The sequence below is a fragment of the Hylobates moloch genome, unplaced genomic scaffold, assembly GCF_009828535.3.
Source record: "Hylobates moloch isolate HMO894 unplaced genomic scaffold, HMol_V3 SCAFFOLD_2, whole genome shotgun sequence".
NCBI lineage: Eukaryota > Metazoa > Chordata > Mammalia > Primates > Hylobatidae > Hylobates > Hylobates moloch.
The window spans coordinates 138,051,119-138,072,921 of NW_026652277.1; positions in this window are offsets into that span (position 1 = coordinate 138,051,119).

Genomic DNA, 21,803 nt, shown 5'->3' on the forward strand with positions numbered 1-21,803 from the left:
ACAATGGAAAATAAAATTATTTAGCAGTGGAAAGGCAATGAAGGATTCTAGGTACTCAAAATCTTATTTGCATCATTTAGAAACATCAGCTCAGCAGCTCGAGTTTAGAGTGGAAGGGAACGGGTGGAAACAACAACCAAAAAGAGAAGTTTACAGCAATCAAAGGGAGGGATTGTCAAGAAGTGAACTGTGGCTGTGAGGATAAAGGAAAACAGATTTGATAGGATGAGTGAGTTATATAAAAAATTTTGAGTAGAAGTTGGTGAATTTGAAACTATCAAATTCGAATTTGTATTTAATCAATCACATGAAGAATTTTTGACAAGTGGAAGCAAAATAACTAAAAATGTAATACATAAAATGAAAAGCCTACTTTACATTAAAAAGTAACTAAGACAGTAAAAGTAATTTTTAGAATGTTGAAAATAATGTCATTCAGAACAAGGTGAAACACACTGTAACTTTTAAAATCAGAAAACTCTAAGTTTTATATATTACAAAGTCGATCATCAACCAAAGGTCATTTCTTTATTTCTACTGTACTTCTGATTCTGTGGCCATGGTGTTAAAAGTATTAATTTTTATACATCAGTCCTCTTCAGTATTTTTTCTTTTGAGATGGAGTCTCATTCTGTTGACCAGGGTAGAGTGCAGTGGCACAATCTCGGCTCACTGCAACCTCCACCTCCCGGGTTCAAGCAATTCTCCTGTCTCAGCCTCCCGAGTAGCTGGTACTACAGGCGCCCGTCACCACACCCGGCTAATTTTTGTATTTTTAGTAGAGATGGAGTTTCAACTTGTTGGTCAGGCTGGTCTTGAACTCCTGACCTCAGGTGATCCACCCTCCTCGGCTTCCCAAAGTGCTGGGATTACAGGCGTGAGCCACTGTGCCCGGCCCCTCCTCTATTTTTTAGTGCCAAATATGTTCAGTCTTCCAAGCAACTGGCCTTGCAGTTGTTTTTCACATCAGTCATGCTGAATATTCATGTTTGATTTGTCTTATGCCATGCTAATAATTTCTAATTAATTTACTTTTTATATAGGTTAATGCATTTACAGAGTTCAGTATCTAAATGTAGGTTCCACACCCACTGTATGGCAGCTTTATTTTCTAAACGGTCTTCTCACTAGAAAACAACTAGATCTTAGGAAAAATACGTATTTTTTATTTTATTCCTAAACTTTCAGAAAATAAAAGACTACTCCAGCGTCCTTTCCCCCACAATGTAACTAAAACTGGAACTCAAGAGCTGTAAGCAGTGAGCAGTGAGAAACTGGTAGATGGGGGTATACTTTGGGCAAAGTCAATGGTAGTATTGCTATTGGGAGGCTATGCCCTGGGACTGTGGCATGGTAGGGAAATTTAACTTGATACTCCTTCCTTAACCAAGATTAAAAAGATGGGGAGGTAAATCAAACAAAGATCCACATGAAAGGAAAATATCACCTATTGTGTCCTTTAATACATAACATTTTTTAATTGAATAAATAAAAATGATTTTGGGGTGCAAATCTATGTCTCGTTTTTAATACCATTAAAATATCTGAAAGAAAAATATACACTGGATTATAGATCTTATTGATAGGCAATCTTTATTCCAGTAACTTCTTTTGATTACTATTTTTTACTTTTTATTTATTTATTTATTTATTTTGAGAGGGAGTCGCGCTGTGTCGCCCAGGCTGGAGTGCAGTGGCGTGATCTAGACTCACTGCAAGCTCCACCTCTTGCCGGGTTCACGCCATTTTCCTGCCCCAGCATCCTGAGTAGCTGGGACTACAGGCGCCTGCCACCACGCCCGGCTAATTTTGTTTTTGTATTTTTAGTAGAGACAGGGTTTCACCGTGTTAGCCAGGATGGTCTGGATCTCCTGACCTCGTGATCCACCCGCCCTGGCCTCCCAAAGTGCTGGGATTATGGGCGTGAGCCACCACGCCCAGCCTGATTACTAATTTTTAAGGTTTTTCTTCCTGTTCTGGAAATGAAATATGAGAGAATCACATTTTCCTCTGAGTAAAAAAAGCAATTTCAACTACTGTCTCTTCATCAATTCTAAATAGCAAAACAGTAAGTATAATGTTGAGTACCATTAAATCTCTACTCTTCCTTTAAAAAAAAGTACAGATTTAGACATATGTGATGTACGTGTGTGCATGTATGTGTGTGTATGCATACCACTCATACATACTCAGCCATGAAAAAGCAATCATGTCTTTTGCAGCAATATAGATGAAACTGGAGGCCAATATCTTAAGTGAAATAACTGAAACAGAAAGTCAAATACTGCGTGTTCTCACACGTGGGCCATTAAATAATGTGTACACATGGATATAGATATCCCATATATAAAACATATATATGTGTGTGTGTATATGTATATCACATATATATGTGTGTATATATATATTTATATCACATATATATGTGATATAATATATATATGTATATACATATATATCTCGTGTGTGTGTATACCTGGATTTTAAAATGTTATGCATATTTATATATGTGTGTGTATATATATATGTGTATATATATATATCACATTTTCTTTATCCAATCCTCCATTGATGGACACTTAGGTTGAGCCCATATCTTTGCTATTATGAGTAATTCTGTAATAAACCTACAAGTGCAGGGATCTTTTATACACAATGATTTATTTTCCTTTAGATAGATACCCAGTAGGGGGATTGCTGGATTGAACAGTAGTTCTATTTTTGTTCTTTGAGAAATCTCTGTACTGTTTTCTATAGAGTTGGTACTAATTTATGTTCCTACCAAGTGGACAAATGTTCCCTTTTCTGCACATTCTTGACAACATCTGTTGTTTTTTGACTTTTTAAAAATAGCCATGGTGTGAGATGGTATCTTGTTATGGTTTTAATTTGCATTTCTTTGGCATTATTAATATTGAGCACTTTTTGATATGCTTGTTGGCCATTTTGTGTCTTATTTTGAAAAATATTTGTTCATGTCCTTTGACTTTTAGTGGAGTTCTTTATTGTTCTTTATGTTCTTGTTGTTGAGTCGTTTGACTTTTTTATAGATCCTGGATATTAGTCCCTTGTCAGATGCATAGTTTGCAAATATTTTCTCCCATTCTGCAGGTTGTTTGTTTACTCTGTTATTTCTTTTGCTGTGAAGAAGCTTTTTAGTTTAATCAAGCTCTGTTTGTGTATTTTTGTTTTAGTTACATTTGCTTTTGAGGTCTTAGTAGTCGTGATCTCTTTGCCTAGGCCAATGTGCAGAAAAGTTTTTCTTAGGTTTTATTCTAGTATTTTTATAGCTTCAGGTCTTATGTTTAGATATTTAATCCATCTTGAGGTAGTTTTTTTATATGGCAACAGATGAAGGTCCAGTATTATTGTTCTGCATGTGGCAATCTAATTTTCCCAGTACCATTTATTGAATAAGGTGTCCTTTCCTCAGTGTAGGTTTTGGTTGACTTTGTCAAAGATGAGTTGGCTGCAGGTATGTGGCTTTACTTCTGGGTTCCCTATTCTATTCAATTGAACTATGCATTTATTTTTATACCAGTATCATGCTGTTTTGCCTCTTTCTTTTCGAGATTTTAGTTGTTCTTCATTTAACATGTCAGACTGGAAAAAAGTACTGCACAGAACCAGCTCTTTATTCATCCTGTCACACTATCAATCTATTCTTTGGTTTACAGTTTTACCCAACAAAGTAAGATAAATTATTCTGAAAATACACAATTTACAGACATTAACAATTTGATTGCTTTGAATTACTTAATCAAAATTCTCCAGACGATTCATTATCCATAAAGGAATACTTTCACTATCCTCAGCATTATTTTGTAGAATTTTTGCTTTAAATATAAACTGACAAACTGCTTTGTAGTTTCAAATGTTCTGGAATTGTGTGAATTGGGAAAGTGTAGGTGTACATGTGAAATTATAATGGTGTCATATAACATGCACACTTTCAACTTTTTAGTTATTTTTCATAAAATATGAATGTTTATCCCATGGCTGTTTAGTTTGACCAAAATCATCCTTCTATCTAAACCACAAATAAACACATTTCTACCAACCATTTTAAATTATTTTTTAACTTGCCATATTTTTTTCTATAAATATGCGAGCTTAAGAAATACCATGAAATCGTAGTACTAGATTTCTTTGTTAGATAATATAAAACAGATCTTGACCTTTTCATGGCAAAATTTATATCATATAATTTTACACCTCTTGTGCCTGAATAACAATACATTATTAAAGAGTTTTTAATGAATGAATGGATAAATGAATAAATGTTTCAACAGAAGGCCTGAGATTATTGAATTAATTTTATCAACATGTATTTATTTAAAGCTATCATCTTGCCCTTATTACTAAGTAATAGTACGGAGTAAATACAGACTTACTTAATGGCTAATTGGAAAGAACTTATAGTATGTAGATATATGTTCATTTGTTTCACATTTTATTATTTTAAATACCCATAAATTGAAATTAGGAAAACTAACATCGTTTTATTTTTATACAGCCTTCATAATGATGAATGAATTTTAAATAATACATCATCTATTTATTTACATATGGATTGCAAAAATATATTAATGAACATATCTTAGTTTTTTAAGAAAAAAATTCGTGGCCGGGTGCGGTGGCTCACGCTTGTAATCCCAGCACTTTGGGAGGCCGAGGCGGGCGGATCACGAGGTCAGGAGATCGAGATCACGGTGAAACCCCGTCTCTACTAAAAATACAAAAAATTAGCCGGGCGTGGTGGCGGGCGCCTACGTCCCAGCTACTCGGAGAGGCTGAGGCAGGAGAATGGCGTGAACCCGGGAGGCGGAGCTTGCAGTGAGCCGAGATTGCGCCACTGCACTCCAGCCTGGGGGACAGAGCGAGACTCCGTCTCAAAAAAAAAAAAAAAAAAATTCGTGTGGGGTAAAGGTAAATTGATACATTAACACAAACAGACAATTGTTGAATATTTCACGTATATTATGCTATTAGCTATGTACTAAATATCAAAATGATTTAAAAAATGATGTGGGGTTTTGTAGAGGGAATCAACATGTTTGGATTTATTTCTCATGAGAGGTTTTAGACAGGGCTGAGATGAGAAATACAGAAAAATATCATTATTTTAAGGAAATGTTTTGATCTTGCTGAGTTTGAAGTATTGTTGATCATTTAAGTAAAAGCATCTATTCTAATGATTAGACACTGTTTAGTTTTATATTTCTGTTTGGTTAGGCTGCGTTCTCCAGTTATTTGATCCAACACTAATCTAGGTGTTGCTAGGAAGGTATTTGGTTGAGGTGATTAAAGTCCAGATTGTCTAACGCAAGTTAGGTGGGAGTGATTGAATCAGTTGAAATGGCTTAAGAATAAAACTAAAGCTTTTTCTGAAAATGAAGTACAACTGTGGACATCAGAGTCAACTTATGCCCGAGAGTTACAGCCTGTCCTTCCTGATAGCCTGCCCTGCAGATTTCATACTTGCCAAATAAACCCCACAATTGCATAAGCCAATTCCTTGTAATCTCCTGTATATCCCTGGATGAACTTTGATTGTTACCAGGACTTCAGAATCAAAATCCTTGATTCAAATTCATACTTCACCACACATTGGCTAATTTCAAACAAACTAATTAAACTCTCAAGCCTTGGTTCCTCATTTGTTAAATATTAACAGTAATGGTAACAGTATCTGTTTCTTGGGTTGTTGTGAGGATTAATTGAGATAATCCATATTGTATTAGTCCGTTCTCAGGCTGCTATAGAGAACTGCCTGAGAATGGGTAATTTACAAAGGAAAGCATTTTAATTGACTCACAGTTCCACATTGCTGGAAAGGCCTCAGGAAACTCACAATCATGATGGAAGGCAAAGGAGAAGCATGCACCTTCTTTATAAGGCAGCAGGATGGAGAAGGAGTGAGTTCAAGCAGGGGAAATGCTGGACACTTATAAAATCATCAGATCTCGTAAGACTCACACACTGTCATGAGAACAGCATGGGGGAGCCACACCCATGATGCAATTGCCTCTACCTCGTCCTCCCCTTGATATGTGGGGATTATGGGGATGACAATTCAAGGTGAGATTTGGGTGAAGACACAGAGCCGAGCCATATCACATATCAAAGCTTATTGCATAAGGTAGTGTTTAGCACAAAGTTTGTACTTAAGTTATCTGCCATTTCCTTAAAATATTATTACTTAGAAGATCTACAAAAGAAGACAAATGATTGAAACTCAGGAGAGACATCTAGATATGGCTGAACTTAAGGACCTTCAACATGTAGAGTGGAAGATGACTCATAGTTTGTATGAGTTCATTCAACTATAAATTGAAGAATGCATAGTTAATATCCAAGAGTAAACAAGATTAATGAGTATATCTATTCACTCTACATGGAAGCCTAAATTCCATTTTATAATCTCTACTCATAAATATTTGTCAGTATCTTAGTTGAAACCGTAGAAAATATGATTACCACATTGTATGTAATAGAAAATAATGTAGTTTGCCTTGTGTTTAACACAACTTAAAACTGCCAGCATCTGCTTTATTCCTCAGCTGTTTATTTCTGGAACCACAGATCTCTCTTCCCCACCGGTGTCCCTAACAATCTATTTGTCTTGAATACACATTTCCCAGGGTCAGTTTCTGCAGAGACAAATACTATGAGAGGGCATTTGAAATTTGGTTAAGAGATAAAAAGCATTTGTTGCTCTTACTTTTGGGTGATTTAGAAAAAAGTAAAAATACTTTAAAAAGGTGAACATAGCTTCTCTACTATTTCATAGATAAACACAATAATACTGTCATTCACTTTGTATAACCAAAGTGTAAGTTAAAATATTTGATTCTGGTGTTCTTATATATAATTTAGGGGAGTAGGTTGCTATCTGCCATTTATATCTTTGGATTGCTCTTCTGTTTGGTAAACTTTCACAATCAGTAGTAAGAGCATTCCCACTCTCATCTGAGACAGGAAGGAAAATTCCACAAAAAAGTACTGAAGGCAATCTGAGGGTTGAGGAAATACAGAAAAGTTACTGAGTCAAATATGATGATATGAAGAAACAAGCACTTGTTAGTATGACTGATAAACTGTCACCTTAGAAATTGAGTAGAAGGTAATTGTCTCCATTATTTTCCAAGATAGAAACCAAATTTAAAAAGTCAAATTTAACAAATTTTGAGTTACCAGTAAAAAAAGCTAAACAATCTTGTGAAATATTTTCCCAGGAAAATGCATTAGGCTTTAACGACTGTACACTGTGTGATGGAAAGCATTCAAATTTACCTAAGAAAAATGTTTTGTAATGACTTTATTTATTTGTTTTTTATAAATCTGTGAAATGATCATGTAAAAATTTCAAAGAGATACTCCCGGGTGTGATGTTGAGAGGCAATTTTAGCACCTATTATAGAACTTCACAATGTAATATAACCTGTTGTGCCTTACTGCTTAATCACATAATGGCATTTATAAATTGTTCATACTGCTTTGTAAAAATGTCTTGCCATAACACTGTTATGGCAACACGTATTTTTATTGTTATTTTTATGACATAAGAAAACATATCAAAGCACTCAGGAAACATCTTATGTGAGTAGCCATAACAGAATCACCAAGCAAAGCAAGAACTTTGTGAACAAAGAGTATATGTGATCATAAGTACTATTTTTTCATAAAACATTGCTATTATAAAATGTGCCTATTTTTAAGCTTTTCAAAGACTCAGTTACAGAAACATTATTACTGAAGCAGGGACAGTGAGACTACTTACTGTCACATTTTGTATATTTTCAAACAGGGAAATAAATAATAATTTTCTATATCTCAGACAAATAGCAATTATTTATCATATTCTGTTATTGAAATCTATAAAATATGACAAAATATTTATACTAAATTGCTTATATTTTGATGTTATGTATACCTTATATCCCTGGTGACTATAAAATGAAGTTATAGATAAATTCCTAAAACGCTTAAGCAATAAAATATGTTTGTTATATGGTAATATAAAATGTTTTATGATTTTATTTATAGGAATAGTGACATGGATCTGGAGGAGCCTATATATGGAAAAAAATATATTGAATTGCCAAACATTTGTGTTTTAGTTTTAAAAGCACATTACCAGGGAAATCATAATTACAAAGAAATTTCTTTCATTACAGTTTCAAAAGAACCCAACTAAATTTTAAAAAGTGCCTTTCATAAATCTAATCTTAAGTAGTTATCCTTCACAGACATATCTGCATATTCAAAGGTGGTGAGGGGGTTTTCTTTAAAGCTTTTAAAATGCCAAATAGTACTCCAGAAGGCTGAATCAGGAAAACTAGGTAGAAGAGATGAGAATGCATGTTGTCATTTAATATAAACTAATAAAATTTAAACACTGGAACTCTTTAACAAACTGTTATTGGAAGTATTCATGCTAAGTCAAATAGGGCCAGAAAAAAATAAATGATAAATCCTTAAAGTTGGTTTCTAACTGTGATGAACTCTATTTATTTAAAACTGCAACTTTTCAGTCTTTTATTGCTTCATCTGAACATCTGAAACAGTTATACCTTCCAGTTCTAACATTCGAAAATACCTCCCAATCTCAAATATAGTACAGTTCCATGTTAAGAACATAAAAATTTAGACTGAAGAAGTTGTTATAAGCCTTGCACAGTAGCCATTATTTTGAGAAAAGGCTGATGGGGGACTTTGGTTCCTTCCTGGTAGTCTTGTAATATGTCTCTTTAATCTCAACAATGACATGCTCTCATATGATTTTGACATAGTGTTGTACCATTCCCATTTGATACACTAACTGGACTTAGGAAAAAAATCATGTTGATAAATATAAACTATGGTCTGGTTATATTCATAATAAATCATTTGGGGAAGGGTCTTTATTTGGTACACTTTCTAATATTGCCCCAATCGAATGTTTGTCCATTAATAGCATTCCCTGTTTAAAAGCATTTTCTCTCAGCCTTTTAATAATAATAATAATAATAACAATAGAAGACATTGTCTTCTAATGTCTGTCGTTGCTAATTTGTAGGATACTGCTAGTTTTTTTCCAGTGTCTCTGGGGTGATTTTTAAAAATATTTTCCTAGAAAATTTTTAGCCTTTATCTTAGTTCATTTTGTGTTACTATAAGAAAATATCACATACAGGGTAACTTATGAAGAAAAGAAATGTATTTCTCACACAGTTCTGGAGGCTGGGAAGTCCAATATCAAGGGGCTGGCATCTGGTGAGAGCCTTTTTGTGGCATCATCCCATGGCAGAAGGCAGAAGGGCAGGTGAGGAAGGGAATGAGAGTTAGAGAAAGCTAAACTCGCTTTATTTTTTTTTTTTGAGACGGAGTCTTTCTCTGTCCCCCAGGCTGGAGTGCGGTGGCGCGATCTCGGCTCACCGCAACCTCCACCTCCTGGATTCACGCCATTCTCCTGCCTCAGCCTCCCGAGTAGCTGGGACCACAGGCGCCCACCAACATGCCCGGCTAATTTTTTTGTATTTTTTAGTAGAGACGGGGTTTCACCGTGTTAGCCAGGATGGTCTCGATCTCCTGACCTCGTGATCCACCCGCCTCGGCCTCCCAAAGTGCTGGGATTACAGGCTTGAGCCACCGCGCCCGGCCTAAACTCGCTTTATTATCTCTTTATGCTAATAATATATGAGATGATATTAGTGTTTTACTGTGGGGTTTCTGATTGCCTTTCTTTTTTCTTGTTAGGAGAATAAAGGCAAGCCTACTTCCCAATATTCTGAACATTTTTTTCGATAACTAGAAACTAATTTGTTGTCTTATTGAACATACAGATTTTCATTTTAATTTGAACAGTTGGCTTTGTATGTACTATGTTCTCTTCTATAACTTTTTGTTTCTTCTGAAGACGCCTAATTTTTTTCTTTTTTAAAAAAATATTTTCCTTCTTTATAAAATATATGTTTTCTCAGTCTCTCCCTTGTATTTGCCACTCCACAGAAAAGCCTTTATTTCCTAGAAAACTTTTCTTTTGGATTTTTCTTACTTTCTTTTCCAAAGTAGAATAAGTGTAATTTTTTTGTTCCTTTTACATGGCTACTGTCCTCGGACTTTCCTTTGACATTCACCTAGGTTGAATCCATTAATTATCTGATTACAAATCTAAATCGGGGGTTTCCCCATATAAATTATTAATAAAGGTTAAATAGGAAGCACACTTCCAAGTACTTGTGTGCCTGAAAATTATCTTTATCTTAATGCTTGATAGAAAGTTTGCCTGAATATGAAATTCTAGGTTTAAATTATGATCCTTATAAATTTCAAAGTAATAAAGGAACAGAGAAATAAAACAAAATTATGCACTTACTTTTTTGTGGGGAAATTTGGCAGTTATGATGATGGTGCAAGACACAGATCAATCAGTTAATGGCCATGTAGAGGGCAAGTACAGAGATTCAGAGAAAGAAGCAGACATTTGATAGCCCCATAGAGCTCGAGAGACCAAAATGATAAACTTCAGGGATTAGGATTCTGATGAGAAGACTGTAATAGAGAAATGAGTACATCAATCTGTTAATTTTATTCCCGAAACATTGGTTAAATTCTTAAGGATTATGAATCCTCATTATTGATTTTCTCAGCAGCTCCATAATGCCTTCAAACAAATGCATTTTTATCTGGATTATCTACTTCTATTTTGATCTGGATTTTTTAAAAACTTGTTTTGGCAGCAGCATTGATTTTTTGCAAACTACTCTGTCATACTTGAAAGTGGTACCCTTGAGATCATAGACTTTTTTATGTTGGTTACAAATCTACTAGGTTCTCATGTTGTTTACAGAGATTTTTTTTACACTGATTCTTGGTAGTTATCCAAACATATAATAATAACTCATAATCATGCATCTGTCTTAACTATAATGCATCTAATGCTTTCTGTTGTCCAATTTCATTGGCTAAACTTCTTAGCCTTATATAAAATAGCAATAGTGATGATAATCATTCTTGTATTTTTTTTCTGACAATAGCAGGAAAGCCTCTAGTGTATCCCTATTAAGTAAGGTGCAAATTTATAGGGGATGAAGAATACAAACATACACATATGTATACATGAGGATATCATGTTGAGGAAACACTTATCAAATTATAATTTATTGACTACTTCCAACATGAATATGTTTTGAGTCCTATAACATAATCCTTTTGCATCAATGAAGTTAATGACATGACTTCTCTACATAGATGAATTAAGATGGTGCTATAGATTGAATTGTGTTCCCCTTGAATTTATATATTGAAGTTCTAACCCCTAATATCTCAAAATATGATATTGTTTGGAGACAGGGCTTTTACAGAGGTAATCATTAGAGTGGGCCCTGAACCAATATGACTGGTGTCATTATAAAATGGGGATGTTTGGTAACAGACACTCATGCAGGAAAAGTGCCACAAAAATATGAAGATATCCGTCTATAAGCCAAGGAGAAAGATCTGAAACAGACTGTCCTCACAGCCCTCAGAAGGAACCAATCCTACTGACATCTTGATTTTAAACTCAGACTTCAGACCTGCGAGACAGTAGAGTTCCATTGTTTAAGCCACTCAGTTAGTAGTACTTTTTCATGGCAGTTTACCAAACCAATACAGATGGTAAGGACATTGGCAAAAATGGAGGAGTAAAGACTTCTAACAATTCTCTTCACCATAGAAGCAATGAGAAAACTAACAAAAATTTTCAAAATTAACTTTTCTAAAAAACTTTAGATATTAATTAGAGGATTATAACACTCTATTCAAGAATATTGGCTGAACCTCAGTAACAACAGTGAAATTTGTGGCTTTTAACTTGAACTATTCCTATCCCTCTGTTAGCTCTTAAGTAGCCTTGAAAATAAACATCTTGCAATCACAGAGAAAACTAGAAGCCTGGTATCCAACAGAGATAGCAGAAAGGGATTGGAGTGCCTTCGAGGTCTCATTCACCCAAAATATAATTATTTGACCTATCAGGTAGTTCCCTGAAAGACTCCATTTGCAGAGCTGTCTTAAGCCCCTTTTGCCCTTGGGGATCTTGTCAAAAACAACTGGAGCCAATTGTTTCACTCTGTGGCTGCCTGAAGTGGCAGATAAGAGTTGGGGCAAACAAAAAGCAAAACAAAGAGCTTAAAATGAAAACTGAGGAATGAGATTTTTTTATGGAGGCTTTGAAAATGTTGACATACTCCTGGGAATCTAGACAGACACAGCAAAATGTGAGAAAACCCTAAGTCTGTACCTCTGGCTGACCTTGAGGCTTTCTTCATGCAGAAAGTGAAGCCTAAAAAAGTTTTCAACTGTGTAACTTAACACAGTGTTAAAGATTACTCCAGAATGCACTCAGGGCTCTGCAACAAAGATTAGGAGACCTATTTTTTAATAGACTTTTAAATAAATCTCTGTATAAGGAGTAGATTATTAATAAGCTAACCAAGAAAAGATTTCAGTGGCCACATAATTAAGGAACACTGACTTCACAGATTTAGGTTAGAAAAGTCATAAAGTAAACAGTAGCAACTACAAAGAAAACATGAACCATGTTTTTTTTTTTTTTGAGGGTTGTAGGGAATCCGATATTCAACATTGCCAAAATACACTACTTTAAATATCTGGTTTTCAACAAAAACTATGAAACATGTAAAAAAAAACTATGAAGTGTGTGTTCTACATAGGGAAAAACTAAAAAACTGCTCCTAAAGAATCTCAGCCATTAGAACTACTAGGCAAATATTTTCCATCTGCTACTTTAAATATATCCATATAATGAAAGCAATTCATATATAAAGAATGAAAGGAAAGTATAAGAATGATATCTCACCAAATAGAGAATGTCAATAAAAAGATAGAGCTTTTTAAAAGAAGCAAGCAGAAATTTGGACATAGAAAATTACAGTAATGAAATGGAAAAATTCATTAGAGGGTTTCAATGGCAAATTTTAGAAAGCTGGAGAACTTAACAATATGTCAGTTGAGATTATCCAGCCTAAGAAACAGAAAGAAGAAAATCAAGAAATCAAGAAAAAAAATCAAGAAAGAATGAAGAAACTCAAGAAGTCTCTGAAACCTGTGGGATATTATCAAGCATACCAATATATGGATATTGGTGGTTTAGAAGTACAGAAGAGAAAGAAGCAGAAAGAATATGCGAAGAAATAATGGCTGAAAACTTCACAATTTTGATAAAACAAAACAAAAACCACTAGTCTACACATCCCAGAGGCTCAATAAACCCAAGTACTATAATTTGTAGATAGCTATGCCAAGGTACATTATAATAAAACTCTCTAAAGCCAAAGACAGAGATAATCTTGAAAGCAGCAAGATAGAAGTGGCTTATTGCAAACAAGGGATTCTCAATAATATTAATAGCTGATTTCTCATCAGAAAGCATAGAAGATGGAGGGAATTTTTAAAAAGACTTTTAATTAAAAAATTTAAATCCAGCAAAACTATCCTTTGAAAATGAAGGAGGAAACAAAGAATTCATTACTACCAAACTTGTCATAAAGAAACACTAAAGAAAGCTCTTCAGACTGAAATGAAAGGATTCTGGCAAGTAACTAGAATTTAAATGCAGAAATAAAGGGCACTGAGGAAGGTAACTAAATAAGTAAATATAAAAGTCAATAAATATATTTTTTTGTTTTTAATTAGTTTGAAATAAAGAAATATATTTTGTGTAATACTATGCAGGCATAAAAAAGAATGAGATCACATCTTTTACAACGACATGGGGGATTAGGAATAATGGAGGCCATTATCCTCAGCAAGCTAATGCAAGAACAGAAAAACAAATACTGCATGTTCTCACTTATAAGTGAGAGTTATATGATGAGAGCACATGGACACATAGAGGGGAACAACACACACTGGGGCCTGTCAGAGAGTGGGAGGAGGGAGAGGGTCAGGAAAAAAAAAAAACTAATGTATACTAGACTTAATACTTGGGTGATCAAATAATCTGTACAACAAACCCTGAAGATACACATTTACCTATATAACATGCCTGCATGTTTTGTACATGTATCCCTGAACTTAAAATGTTAAATATATACATATATGTATATATATAGGTTGTAACATGAAAAGTTTTCAATTGTAATTTTATCCTATTCGAATTAAAAGACAGTTGCATAAAGCAATAGTTATAAATCTGTGTGAATAGGTACACAATGCATTAGAATGCAAATTGTATAATAGCACCAAGGATGGGGGATGGAAAGAATTTATACAGAAATAATTCTGTATAAAATTTAATTTGGTATTAATCTGGACTAGATTATGTTAAATTAAGATATAAATTGTAATCCGAAAGGAAACCACTGATTTTTTTACTCTTCACATATAGTAAAAGAAGCAACAAGGGAATTACAACAGTATTTTAGAAAATATCTAACCATGATAATAAATTTTATTGATCAATTTTTTAACATTGATGCATTTCTGGAGTAAATTCCACTTGTTCATGCTACTGGATCCTTCTTACCACAATTTTACCTGAGATTCCTACATCAACATTCATAAGTGATACTGATGTGAGTATGTTTTTATGATTGTGAAATAATATCACAAAATAACTTGAAAGCTTTTTTTCAATTATCTGCAATATCTTGGCTAGCATTGACATTTTCTGATCTTTGAGTTTTTTAGAAATCCCCTCTGCAACCATATTGTTTTCATGTTTTTCCTTTTCTAAACTCAATTTTTAAAAAATTTCTATTTATAATTTGGTGTATTTAAACTTTCTGTCTCTATTGAGATCATATATTAGTCTGTACTCACGCTGCTAATAAAGACAAACTTGAGACTGGATTATTTATAAAGGAAAGATGTTTAATTGTTCAACATGGCTGGGGAGGCCTCAGGAAACTTACACTCATGGCAAAAGAAGAAACAAACACGTCCTTCTGCACATGAGGACAACAAGGAGATGTGCCAAGTGACAGGGGGAAAAGCCCCTTATAAAGCTATCAGATCTCGTGAGAACTCACTATCAGGAGAACAGCAGCATAGCGGATAAGCACTCCCATGATTCAATTATCTCCCACCAGATCCCTCCCAGGACAGGTGGAGATTATGGGAACTACAATTCAAGAAAAGATTTGGCTGGGCGGCTGGGCACGGTGGCTCACGCCTGTAATCCCAGTACTTTGGGAGGTCGAGGTGGTGGATCACCTGAGGTCAGGAGTTCAAGACTAGCCTGGTCAAGATGGTGAAATCCCGTCTCTACTAAAAATACAAAAAGTAGCCGGGCATAGTGGTGGGCGCCTGTAATCCTACTCAGGCAGAGAATCGCTTGAACCCGGGAGTCAGAAGGTTGCCGTGAGCCGAGATCATGCCACTGCACTCCAGCCTGGATGACAGAGTGAGACTCTGTCTCAAAAAAAAAAAAAAAAAAAAGATTTGGGTGGGGACACAGCCAATCCATATCAGAACATTTCTGATAAACTATAATTTTTCTAGAAAAACATGTATTCTAAATAAGGTTCAAATATATTTGCATAACCTTCAATGACTACTGCTGGGAATACCTTTTGCAACATAGCACCACTGCTTTGGAATGCAATTTGACATTATTTTGTAAAGTTTAACATGCATGTGTACTGTGAACCAGCACTTCCACTCCTAGATATATATGCAACAGAACTGCATATGTTACATGTATGCACTAAAATATGTTGATTACTTGTCTTATGGTCCATAGAAATATGAAACAATGATGAAAGTGTGTTACTTTGAGAGATGCAGTTGCCAAAATGCAAGGGTGAAGAAAAAGAAAAATAAAGCAAGGATAATGTAAAACATTGCAAGATGATGATTTACCTTGTAAGTTACCTTCTCATGCTGGTTAATGAAGAATTTTATGGTTAACTGCTTCCAGTTGGCAGATAGGAATATTGAAGTGGAAATACAAAAAGAAAATTTGTCTCAGGGTAGTCCAGGATGCGGAGGAAGGAAGATGAATTCTCCAACCTCTTGTTTTTCCATTGGTCAATTCCTGGCCTGTGGCCAGAGGTCACTCATTCTTGGCTCTCCTGTTTTGTCTTCTGATTTTATTTGGTGCCTATTCAGGATGCCAGATCCCAAACTCTGTGATTTGGTGTTTCACTTAAGAGTAGGGTAGTTAGAGGCCAGGCATGGTGACCCACGCCTGTAATCCCAGCACTTTGGGAGGCCGAGGTGGGTGGATAACCTGAGGTCAGAAGTTTGAAACCAGCCTGGCCAACATGGTGAAACCCCAACTCTACTAAAAATACAAAACTAGCTGCATGTGGTGGCACATGCCTGTAATCCCAGCTACTTGGGAGGCTGAGGTGGGAGAATCACTTGAACCTGGGAGGTGGAGGTTGCCGTAAGCCTAGGTCACGCCATTGCACTCCAGTCTGGGCAACAAGAGCAAAACTCCATTAAAAAAAAAAAAAAAAAAAAAGAGAGAGAGTAGTTAGAGAAGCTAAAAACCCCAGGCCCAATAACCATTTCGTCCAGAGGTCATAATGCATTTCAAAAGGAATCCACATAGCTGAGGAAATCTGAGTAAGCACCTAAGTGGTGAGTCCAGTGTCCAGTACAAGAATGTTTATTGCTGTATTATATACAATAGCCTTAAATTGTAAATAATCCATATTACCACCAGTAGCATTATGAATAAATGGTGGTATTAAATATAAAATGAGTTAAATTACTGCTACATGTAGTGGAGTGAATCATTTCATTTTAAAATTTTGAGTAAAAGAAACCACATGTGCAAATGTATAAATAATGTTATTTACATAAATATTTTAAAATTAGGCAAATTGATCTATAGTGTTAGAATTGTGCTTACCTTTAGAAAGTTATGGTAGGGGAGGAGTGTTGAAAATGGGACATAAAAAGGACTATTGAATGAGTGCCAATACTGTTTCTTGACCTAGGTGATGGTCAGATATGTTCATGTCATCAAGTTGTACACAAAGAATTTTTGCACTTCTGAATATATATCAATAGAAAGTAGTTTAAAATACAGATCCTTCTCAACTTACTATGGGGTTACATTCCAATAAATCCATCGTAAGTTGAAAATAGTTGAAAAATACTTGAAAACCTCTTGTTGAAATAGGTGAAAATAGTTGAAAATCCAAAAGTGGATTCTTCGTAGCAAGGACTCTCACTATGTGGCTGGCCAAAGGCAGAAGTTTGCTGCTTTGTCTCATGATATGTGTGTCTGTGTGTGTATGTGCGCATATTACATAGTACTTTATTTTGTTTAGTTGTTCAAACATCATGCTTTAGAGTTTTTTTTTTATTTTTTAATCCTTATAATTCCTATTCCTGGTTCCTTTCTTTTCTATATCTTTTCTGTTTTATAACTCATGTTTTAAAATTTTGTTCGTTATTCGATCTTTCATTTTTGCCTGTACTATTCTCTAGGTTTATGTGTTCTTTCAATTTTAAAAAATTAAATGATACAAACATGTAATGCTGTAGGCTTTTCTTTCCATAGACTTATAGATTCTTTTATTATTATTATTATTATTATTGTTATTATTATTATACTTTAAGTTTTAGGGTACATGTGCACAATGTGCAGGTTTGTTACATATGTATCCATGTGCCATGTTTGTGTGCTGCACCCATTAACTCGTCATTTAGCATTAGGTATATCTCCTAATGCTGTCCCTCCCCCCTCCCCTCAACCCACAGCTGTCCCCAGAGGGTGATGTTCCCCTTCCTCTGTCCATGAGTTCTCATTGTTCAATTCCCACCTATGAGCGAGAACATGCGGTGTTTGCTTTTTTGTCCTTGCGATAGTTTACTGAGAATGATGTTTTCCAGTTTCATCCATGTCCCTACAAAGGACATAAACTCATCATTTTTTATGGCTGCATAGTATTCCATGGTGTATATGTGCCACATTTTCTTAATCCAGTCTATCGTTGTTGGACATTTGGGTTGGTTCCAAGTCTTTGCTGTTGTGAATATTGCTGCAATAAACATACGTGTGCATGTGTCTTTATAGCAGCATGATTTATAGTCCTTTGGGTATATACCCAGTAATGGGATGGCTGGGTCAAATGGTATTTCTAGTTCTAGATCCCTGAGGAATCACCACACTGACTTCCACAATGGTTGAACTAGTTTACAGTCCCACCAACAGCGTAAGAGTGTTCCTATTTCTCCACATCCTCTCCAGCACCTGTTGTTTCCTGACTTTTTAATGATGGCCATTCTAACTGGTGTGAGATGGTATCTCATTGTAGTTTTGATTTGCATTTCTCTGATGGCCAGTGATGATGAGCATTTTTTCATGTGTTTTTTGGCTGCATAAATGTCTTCTTTTGAGAAATGTCTGTTCATGTCCTTCACCCACTTTTTGATGGGGTTGATTGTTTTTTTCTTGTAAATTTGTTTGAGTTCATTGTAGATTCTGGATATTAGCCCTTTGTCAGATGAGTAGGTTGCAAAAATTTTCTCCCATTTTGTAGGTTGCCTGTTCACTCTGATGGTAGTTTCTTTTGCTGAGCAGAAGCTCTTTAGTTTAATTAGATCCCATTTGTCAATTTTGGCTTTTGTTGCCATTGCTTTTGGTGTTTTAGACATGAAGTCCTTGCCCATGCCTATGCCCTGAACAGTATTGCCCAGGTTTTCTTCTAGGGTTCTTATGGTTTTAGGTCTAACATGTAAGTCTTTAATCCACCTTGAATTAATTTTTGTACAAGGTGTAAGGAAGGGATCCAGTTTCAGCTTTCTACATATGGCTAGCCAGTTTTCCCAGCACCATTTATTAAATAGGGAATCCTTTTCCCATTGCTTGTTTTTGTCAGGTTTGTCAAAGATCAGATAGTTGTAGATATGTGGCATTATTTCTGAGGGCTCTGTTCTGTTCCATTGATCTATGTCTCTGTTGTGGTACCAGTACCATGCTGTTTTGGTTACTGTAGCCTTGTAGTATAGTTCGAAGTCATGTAGCCTGATGCCTCCAGCTTTGTTCTTTTGACTTAGGATTGACTTGGCGATGCGGACTCTTTTTTGGTTCCATATGAACTTTAAAGTAGTTTTTTCCAACTCTGTGAAGAAAGTCATTGGTAGCTTGATGGGGATGGCATTGAATCTATAAATTACCTTGGGCAGTATGGCCATTTTCACGATATTGATTCTTCCAACCCATGAGCATGGAATGTTCTTCCATTTGTTTGTATCCTCTTTCATTTCATTGAGCAGTGGTTTGTAGTTCTCCTTGAAGAGGTCCTTCACATCCCTTGTAAGTTGGATTCCTAGGTATTTTATTCTCTTTGAAGCAATTGTGAATGGGAGTTCACTCATGATTTGGCTCTCTGTTTGTCTGTGATTGATGTACAAGAATGCTTGTGATTTTTGTACATTGATTTTGTATCCTCAGACTTTGCTGAAGTTACTAATCAGCTTAAGGAGATTTTGGGCTGAGACAATGGGGTTTTCTAGATATACAATCATGTCATCTGCAAACAGTGACAATTTGATTTCCTCTTTTCCTAATTGAATACCCTTTATTTCTTTCTCCTGCCTGATTGCCCTGGCCAGAACTTCCAGCACTATGTTGAATAGGAGTGGTGAGAGAGGGCATCCCTGTCTTGTGCCAGTTTTCAAAGGGAATGCTTCCAGTTTTTGCCTATTCAGTATGATATTGGCTGTGGGTTTGTCATAGATAGCTCTTATTATTTTGAGATACGTCCCATCAATACCTAATTTATTGAGAGTTGTTAGTATGAAGCGTTGTTGAATTTTGTCAAAGGCCTTTTCTGCATCTATTGAGATAATCATGTGGGTTTTGTCTTTGGTTCTGTTTATATGCTGGATTACATTTATTGATTTGCGTATGTTGAACCAGCCTTGCATCCCAGGGATGAAGCCCACTTGATCATGGTGTATAAGCTTTTTGATGTGCTGCTGGATTCGGTTTGCCAGTATTTTATTGAGGATTTTTGCATCAATGTTCATCAAGGATATTGGTCTGAAATACTCTTTTTTGGTTATGTCTCTGCCAGGCCTGGGTATCAGGACGATGCTGGCCTCATAAAATGTGTTAGGGAGGATTCCCTCTTTTTCTATCGATTGGAATAGTTTCAGAAGGAATGGTACCAGTTCCTCCTTGTACCTCTGGTAGAATTCGGCTGTGAATCCATCAGGTCCTGGACTCTTTTTGGTTGGTAAGCTATTGATTATTGCCACAATTTCAGAACCTGTTATTGGTCTATTCAGAGATTCAATTTCTTCCTGGTTTAGTCTTGGGAGGGTGTATTTGTCAAGGAATTTATCCATTTCTTCTAGATTTTCTAGTTTATTTGCATAGAGGTGTTTGTAGTAATCTCTGATGGTAGATTGTATTTCTGTGGGATCGGTGGTGATATCCCCTTTATCATTTTTTATTGCACCTATTTGATTCTTCTCTCTTTTCTTCTTTATTAGTCTTGCTAGTGGTCTACCAATTTTGTTGATGTTTTCAAAAAACCAGCTCCTGGATTTATTAATTTTTGAAAGGTTTTTTGTGTCTCCATTTCCTTCAGTTCTGCTCTGATTTTAGTTATTTCTAGCCTTCTGCTAGCTTTTGAATGTGTTTGCTCTTGCTTTTCTAGTTCTTTTAATTGTGATGTTAGGGTGTCAATTTTGGATCTTTCCTGCTTTCTCTTGTGGGCATTTAGTGCTATAAATTTCCCTCTACACACTGCTTTGAATGTGTCCCAGAGATTGGGGTATGTTGTATCTTTGTTCTCGTTGGTTTCAAAGAACATCTTTATTTCTGCCTTCATTTCATTATGTACTTAGTAGTCATTCAGGAGCAGTTTTTTCAGTTTCCATGTAGTTGAGTGGTTTTGAGTGAGTTTCTTCATCCTGAGTTCTAGTTTGATTGCACTGTGGTCTGAGAGACAGTTTGTTATAATTTATGTTGTTTTACATTTGCTGAGGAGAGCTTTACTTCCAACTATGTGGTCAATTTTGGAATAGGTGTGGTGTGGTGCTGAAAAAATGTATATTCTGTTGATTTTGGGGTGGAGAGTTGTGTAGATGTCTATTAGTTCCACTTTGTGCAGAGCTGAGTTCAATTCCTGGATATCCTTGTTAACTTTCTGTCTTGTTGATCTGTCAAATGTTGACAGTGGAGTGTTAAAATCTCCCATTATTATTTTGTGGGAGTTTAAGTCCCTTTGTAGGTCACTCAGGACTTGCTTTATGAATCTGGGTGCTCCTGTGTTGGGTGCATATGTATTTAGGATAGTTCTTTTTGTTGAATTGATCCCTTTACCATTATGTAATGGCCTTCTTTGTCTCTTTTGATCTTTGTTGGTTTAAAGTCTATTTTATCAGAGACTAGGATTGCAACCCCTGCCTTTTTTTGTTTTCCATTTGCTTGATAGATCTTCCTCCATCCCTTTATTTTGAGTCTATGTGTGTCTCTGCACGTGAGATGGGTTTCCTGAATACAGCACACTGATGGGTCTTGACTCCTTATCCAGTTTGCCAGTCTGTGTCTTTTAATTGGAGCATTTAGCCCATTTACATTTAAAGTTAATATTGTTATGTGTGAATTTGATTCTGTCATTATGAAGTTAGTTCGTTATTTTGCTCGTTAGTTGATGCAGTTTCTTCCTAGCCTGGATGGTCTTTAAAATTTGGCTTGTTTTTGCAGTGGCTGCTACCGGTTGTTCCTTTCCATGTTTAGTGCATCCTTCCGGAGCTCTTTTAGGGCAAGCCTGGTGGTGACAAAATCATGCAGCATTTGCTTGTCTGTAAAGTATTTTATTTCTCCTTCACTTATGAAG